Consider the following 7,968-nt stretch of genomic DNA (forward strand, 5'->3'; position numbering starts at 1 on the left):
TCTATGTTACTACGATGAACAGAGCTCTATGTTACTATGATGAACAGAGCTCTATGTTACTATGATGAACAGAGCTCTACATTACTACGATGAACAGAGCTCTACATTACTAAGATGAGTAGAGCTCTACATTACTACGATGAGCAGAGCTCTACATTAGTACGATGAGTAGAGCTCTACATTACTATGATGAGTAGAGCTCTACATTACTACGATGAGCAGAGCTCTACATTACTAAGATGAGTAGAGCTCTACATTACTACGATGAGCAGAGCTCTACATTAGTACGATGAGTAGAGCTCTACATTACTACGATGAGCAGAGCTCTACATTACTACGATGAGTAGAGCTCTACATTACTACGATGAGTAGAGCTCTACATTACTACGATGAGCAGAGCTCTACATTACTAAGATGAGTAGAGCTCTACATTACTACGATGAGCAGAGCTCTACATTAGTACGATGAGTAGAGCTCTACATTACTACGATGAGTAGAGCTCTACATTAGTACGATGAGCAGAGCTCTACATTAGTACGATGACCAAACCAAACTGATCAAATAAACGTTAGTCTCACGTTTCCCATTTTCAGTTAAAGATTCCTAAAATCCAGAGGTGTAGCTAATGTTCAGAGTTTAGGCTGTAAAACAACACCACATAGACGGGTGTGGCTCCTGTATACCATGGAGAGGGGGGTAGAGAGGTAGGCCTTTTTTGGGTGGCTCCCATTGGTCGACGCTGGGCCTCTAAAATAGCATTACCTGAGTCAGGTAGAAAAGTAAAGTCAGTCTGAAGAAAGTTAGGATCGTGTTCTGTTGGTAACGTCAGTCTGCAAGGTACAACATTTTCTATTTGCATCTGTTTGTGAGAAGACATTTGGCAGTTCTGTTTTTCACATCTGCATTTCTCTTCAGAAGGTGGGGAACTAAAAGGCCAACAAGGTGAGTGAGGTGAGTAAAATATCTATATTAATTAGCAATGCCGAAAGTGATGTCTTAAAAGTTCCTCCATGCTTTGGTATTTTCAATTTTGAAATGTTTTTTGGGCGCTGAGTTGGAAAGTAATTTGTTTGCAGAGATCTTCATCATAGCAGGATCATGGACTTCATGCAATTCAATTCTGTGGAGAAAAAACTTGGCGCCAACAACATATTTTAAAGGAATAATAGCTAATTAGAAAACAGAAAGGAGGCAACTGAAAACAGAATAAGAACCTAATAAAAATGAGGAACTATTTTAAAAATCCCCATGTAACCAACAACGATACAGTACAACCTGGGGAGGAGTTGTTCATCATGTAAGTGTGTGTGTGTCTGTGTCTGGGTCTGGGTCAGTATCAAAGCTCCTAAGCAGGTTTGTGGAGCAGTAGAGTGACGGTGTTGAGGGGTGTTTGGTTTCTTCAGGAGGGGGCTCTGAGGCAGCAGTGGAGAAGTAGAGGGGAGTGCCATGGAGGTGGCAAGGCTTTGTGAGTGAAGACAGAGCCAGCCAGAGCAAGCACTCAGGCAGGCCTGTGATTGTGTCCCAGAGAGAGGCCAAGTTCTCCTACCTGCCTGGAGCCATGGAGTAGTTATAGGGCAGCACAGGCTGAGAGGGAGAGGCCAAGTTACACTCCCTGCTCTGCTCCACACCCTGTCCCTGCCACCCCCTCACCCTCCCTCACCTACTAACTGGAGTCATAAATTACATAGAGCTGTGTAGAAGCTCCCAGTTGCCAGGCCAACTTCTCCTTCCTTCTATACTCAGGTTGAAACTGTTAAAAGCACTTAGTAGTTCTTCATAAACACCATACAGCGAGAAAGGGTGTGTTGCTGCCTAAAACAGACACTCAGCCATTTTGTTCTCCACGGAGGGAGAAAAGGAGGCATACATTTCATTATTTAACTAAAGTTTCATAATCATGTTTGCTTATTTGACCCAACTTTTGTTTCAGATAGAAGATGGTCTGCTGGAGCCCTGCTGTATCGGCCAGAACTTTCTATGGATTCTATCCTTCATTCCACCGGAGTCTGTGTCTTTATCCAACCAGATTTCTGTGAAGTGAAGTGTAAGAGACATGGAGCTCGAGCTTTGCAACCTAACTGAGCAATGGAGTCCATTTCCAAAGTGTTGTTGCAAGCAATGCTTAGTAATTTGTCTAATAATTTACACCAAACAATATCAATAGAAAATCTGTATTCTGTATAGTTGATATTGCCCTGGAAGGAATGTCATCACACTTTACAACTGCTGATGTAAAAGAGGCTTTATAAATACATTTGATTGATTGATTGCTAATTTCAAATTCATCATAAAATCAAATGTGAAAATGTAAATGTTTTGTAATCTGATTAAAATTCTTATTTAATCTCTGCGTTTGCTTGCACTGTGCCTGTAGATCAATGCTACTCTAGTCTAGATAACGATATGCTGAATTACCTAAATACAGTTGAAGTCAGAAGTTTACATACACTTAGGTTGGAGTCATTAACACTTGTTTTTCAACCACACCACAAATTTCTTGTTAACAAACTATAGTTTTGGCAAGTCGGTTAGGACATCTACTTTGTGCATGACACAAGTAATCTTTCCAACAATTGTTTAGAGACAGATTATTTCACTTATAATTCACTGTATCACAATTCCAGTGGGTCAGAAGTTTACATACACTAAGTTGACGGTGCCTTTAAAGAGCTTGGAAAATTCCAGAAAATTATGTCATGGCTTTAGAAGCTTCTGATAGGCTAATTGACATCATTTGAGTCAATTGGAGGTGTACCTGTGGATGTATTTCAAGGCCCACCTTCAAACTCAGTGCCTCTTTGCTTGATATCATGGGAAAATCAAAAGAAATCAGCCAAGACCTCAGAAAAAATATTGTAGACCTCCACAAGTCTGGTTCATCCTTCGGAGCAATTTCCAAACGCCTGAAGGTACCACGTTCATCTGTACAAACAATAGTACGCAAGTATAAACACCTTGTGAAGATGCTGGAGGAAACAGGTACAAAAGTATCTATATCCACAGTAAAACAAGTACTATATCGACATAACCTGAAAGGCCGCTCAGCAAGGAAGAAGCCACTGCTCCAAAACCGCCATAATTAAAGCCAGACTACGGTTTGCAACTGCACATGGGGACAAAGATCGTACTTTTTGGAGAAATGTCTTCTGGTCTGATGAAACAAAAATAGAACTCTTTGGCCATAATGACTATCGTTATGTTTGGAGGAAAAAGGGGGACTTGCAAGCCGAAGAACCCCATCCCAACCGTGAAGCACGGGGGTGGCAGCATCATGCTGTGGGGGTGCTTTGCTGCAGGAGGGACTGGTGCACTTCACAAAATAGATGGCATTATGAGGAAGGAAAATTATGTGGATATATTGAAGCAACATCTCAAGACATCAGTCAGGAAGTTAAAGTTTGGTAGCAAATGGGTCTTCCAAATGGACAATGACCCCAAGCATACTTCCAAAGTTGTGGCAAAATGGCTTAAGGACAACAAAGTCAAGGTATTGGATTGGCCATCACAAAGCCCTGACCTCAATCCAATAGAACATTTGTGGGCAGAACTGAAAAAGCGTGTGCGAGCAAGGAGGCCTACAAACCTGACTCAGTTACACCAGCTCTGTCAGGAGGAATGGGCCAAAATTCACCCAACTTATTGTGGGAAGCTTGTGGAAGGCTACCCGAAACGTTTGACCCAAGTTAAACAATTGAATGGCAATGCTACCAAATATTAATTGAGTGTATGTAAACTTCTGACCCACTGGGAATGTGATGAAAGAAATAAAAGCTGAAATAAATCATTCTATCTACTATTATTCTGACATTTCACATTCTTAAAATAAAGTGCTGATCCTAACGGACCTAAGACAGGGAATTTTTACTTGGATTAAATGTCAGGAATTGTGAAAAACTGAGTTTAAATGGATTTGGCTAAGGTGTATGTAAACTTCCGATTTCTACTGTATATTCTGTCTCTGACCCTGTCCTTTGTGCAAGAGCTATCCTTGTCCTATCTTTTGTGCAAGAGCTGTTCAAAAACTAAACAACATTTCCACAAATTTACATTCAGCGATTTACAGCAACCACACCCTTTGGTGTAACTCGGGCTGGCACAATTACCGTATAACCGTGTTACGGATGAAGACGGTCATGAAAATAAAATCCCCTTAACCGTTTAAAAAATATATATTAATTTTTTTCCTTTGGTCAAACGAATAGCTGATGGAATGATCACAATGCAACAGCAACACACATAGAAATAGAATGAATAGAACAGGCTTGGAATCTCTAACCCTGGCAATTTGACTGGTAAACTCATTGGTACACTCGCAATGGCTGCCTGGTATTGTGATGCAATACTTTCCATGGTAATGTAGAATGTTCATTCAAATGATGTTAACTTATGTGGCTCATGCAATGGAATGTATTTTTTGTGATGTCAGTTGAGTTTAATAAACAAATCACAGCACATATTTTACTTCCTGCTTTGCATTGACTTGAATGGGGACGCCCATTCCGTTCTATTCATTCTATTTCTATGGCAGCACATGCAGTCAGGAGCAGAGGAGAGGAGAAAATGTGCGTCATTTGCTATTCGAACGCTTATTACGGTGACCGTCATCATTTGGCTAGCCAATTACTGCCACCCAAAATGCCATGGCCGTCACAGCCCTAGGTGTAACACACCAGAACACCACAATATGTTTTTTCCTTAGCTGACATGGATCATCCAAGACTAGCCCACACACAACCACACAATGCTAAAGTTCAGACAATGAAGTTGAGCTGAGAGGCCTCAGAGTAACTTCCAAGTTCTATTATCTATTCAGAATGTGCCCCCACACTAACCTCCCCGTAAAACAATGATTACAAATGTAGCGCTACTTCAAATCAAATCAAATTTTATTGGTCGCATACACATATTTAGCAAATGTTATTGCGGGTGTAACGAAATGCTTGTGAGTCAGGTGCATCTCTGGTGCATGCTTGGCCTGGGCGGCACATCTCTTACCAGTAATACATTATAGAGAGTGTGTGTCCCAAATGGCACCCTATGCCTTACATAGTGCACTATATAGGGGATAGGGTGCCATTTGGGATATAACCAGAGAATTTAAGTAGAACACAACCGTTTAACGTCCTATGACCCCCTGGTGTATTGTGGGTAGCAGCATTTCTCCCTGTTGCTGTTTGTCTTTTGATTATTCTATTTCAAACCCAATCAAAATGTGTCTTTATATACTGAACTAGAGAGGAACAAGTTTAATATGTCACCTTTTGTCTTTCAAAGAGTAATGTGTTCTCTAACATCGAAGCTCAACGTCACTGCTGCAGGTTTTACCAGGCCTGGTCAGGTTAAAGCTTTTATGTTCAATAGTATTCTGGATGAAGCAAAGCAAAGCATTACAATCTGTTTTTTTTTACCCTGTGCACTTTGCTAGTGGCATTTGCTTGTTTTGGTTGCCCTTTAACCAATTCCCCTTTGGAGAGGTTTTAAAAGGTCCAATGCAGCCGTTTTTTAAAATCTCAATATCAAGTCATTTCTGGGTCACAATTAAATACCTTACTATGATTGTTTTCAATTAAAATGGTCAAAAAGAAACCAAAATTGCTTCTTAGCAAAGAGCAATTTCTCATGCAATAATTTTGCTAGGACTGTCTGGGAGTGGTCTGAGTGGGGAGGGGGGAACTGAAAACTAGCTGTTATTGGCAGAGAGGTTTGAAACTCTTTCTTATTGGTCTATTAACTAATTCATTTAACTTCAGGCGGTCTTTTGAAACAGCTCTTACACTAAAAGGGTATTATCATCATTTTCACAATTTCACAGTATTTTTCAACCTCATAGTGTGGAAATATATATAAAACACAGGAAAATCACATTTTTGACTGCACTGGGCCTTTAAAGTAAAAAACGAAACAACGAATCCAAAAAGCAAAGGGTTATGCCTGTGGCTCCTCTTATATACAGTGCATTCAGAAACTCCTTGACTTATTCCACATTTTGTTACGTTACAGCCTTATTCAAAAATGGATTAAATTGTGTTTTTTTCCTCATCAATTTACACACAATACCCCATAATTACAAAGCAAAACCAGGTATTTAGAAATGTGTGCAAATTTTTTACAATATATAAAATATCGGAAGTATCACATTTACATAAGTATTCAGACCCTTTACTCAGTACTTTGTTGAAGCACCTTTGGCAGCGATTACAGCCTCGAGTCTTCTTAGGTATGACGCTACAAGCTTGGCACACCTGTATTTGGGGAGTTTCTCCCATTCTTCTCTGCAGATCCTCTCAAGCTCTGTCAGGTTGGATGGGGAGCGTCGCTGCACAGCTATTTTCAGGTCTCTCCAGAGATGTTCGATCGGGTTCAAGTCCGGGCTCTGGCTGGGCCACTCAAGGACATTCAGAGACCTTTCCTAAAGCCACTCTGCATTGTCTTGGCTATGTGCTTAGGGTCATTATCCTGTTGGAAGGTGAACCTTTGCCCCAGTCAGAGGTCCTGAGCGCTCTGGAGCAGGTTTTCATCAAGGATCTCTGTGTACTTTGCTCCGCTCATCTTTCCCTCGATCATGACTAGTCTCCCAGTACCTGCCGCTGAAATACATCCCCACAGCATGATGCTGCCACCACCACGCTTCACCGTAGGGATGGTGCCAGGTTTCCTCCAGACGTGACGCTTGGCATTCAGACCAAAGAGTTAAATCTTGGTTTCATCAGACCAGATAATCTTTAGGTGCCTTTTGGCAAACTCCAAGCAGGCTGTTAGGTGCCTTTTACTGAGGAGTGACTTCCGTCTGGCCACTACCATAAAGGCCTGATTGGTAGAGTGCTGCAGAGATGGTTGTCCTTCTGGAAGGTTCTACAATCTCCACAGAGGAACTCTGGAGCTCTTTCAGAGTGACCATCGGGTTCTTGGTCACCTCCCTGACCAAGGCCCTTCTCCCCCGATTGTTCAGTTTGATCGGGCGGCCAGCTCTAGGAAGAGTCTTGGTGGTTCCACTGTGTTCTTGGGGACCTTCAATGCTGCAGACATTTTTTGGTACCCTTCCCCAGATCTGTGATGCGACACAATCCTGTCTCGGAACTCTACGGACAATTCCTTCGACCTCATGGCTTGGTTTTTGCTCTAACATGCACTGTCAACTGTGGGAACTTAAATAGACAGGTGTGTGCCTTTCCAAATCATGTCCAATCAATTGAATTTACCACAGGTGGACTCCAATCAAGTTGTAGAAACATCTCAAGGATGATCCATGGAAACAGGATGCACCTGAGCTCAATTTCGAGTCTCATTACAAAGGGTCTGAATTCTTATGTAAATAAGGTATTTCTGTTCTTTATTTGTAATACATTCGCAAAAATTTATAAAAACCTGTGTAGATTGATGAGGGAAAAAATTAAATCTTCCATTTTTGAATAAGGCTGTAACGTAAGAAAGTGTGGAAAAAGTCAAGGGGTCTGAATTCTTTCTGAATGCACTGTATAACCATAAATGCACCCTCCTGCTTCCATTAGCATGGAAGCATTTTCTGCAGGCCTCAAACAGTGTTTAAGCAACAAAACGACGACAGGTTTTCATGTACAATGTTATTGTACACAGAGACAGCAACGCTAGGCTGTCAAACACACAAAAACCCACAGAAGAGGAGGAGAGTCCTGGCATTGCTGAAGCAGGGAGGGATATGATTGGTAAAGTAATCTACTGCCTGTCTTCCTGTCTAATGCGGAGGTGGACACCAAACCACAACAAAACATGAATAGCCTATTGTCAGTGTTGTAAACCAAATGCCAATAACCACTGACATACTTAAAGACATCTTTCTCTCATACAGTGTTGAACAGTTCCAACATAGAACAGAGAATGTTACTCACTGTTCCGTTGTCTTATGACTCTATTTGTTCCGGAGCACTGCAGTGTTTTGAAAATTACTTCTACTGTAGCTAGGGAGCACCTCCTGCAGAGTGGACTGGACAC

At 41.4% G+C, this 7,968-nt stretch overlaps 1 long non-coding RNA gene across 1 annotated transcript; it reads left to right on the plus strand.

Moving 5' to 3' along the window:
- The first annotated feature begins 795 nt into the window (after positions 1–795).
- LOC121546725 lies at positions 796–2,344 on the plus strand. The gene is made up of 2 exons (XR_005996406.1): positions 796–951; positions 1,931–2,344. It is a non-coding gene; the product is annotated as an uncharacterized LOC121546725 (long non-coding RNA).
- The last annotated feature ends 5,624 nt before the right edge of the window (positions 2,345–7,968 follow it).

Source organism: Coregonus clupeaformis, chromosome 30 (assembly GCF_020615455.1).
Source record: "Coregonus clupeaformis isolate EN_2021a chromosome 30, ASM2061545v1, whole genome shotgun sequence".
NCBI classification, from domain to species: domain Eukaryota; kingdom Metazoa; phylum Chordata; class Actinopteri; order Salmoniformes; family Salmonidae; genus Coregonus; species Coregonus clupeaformis.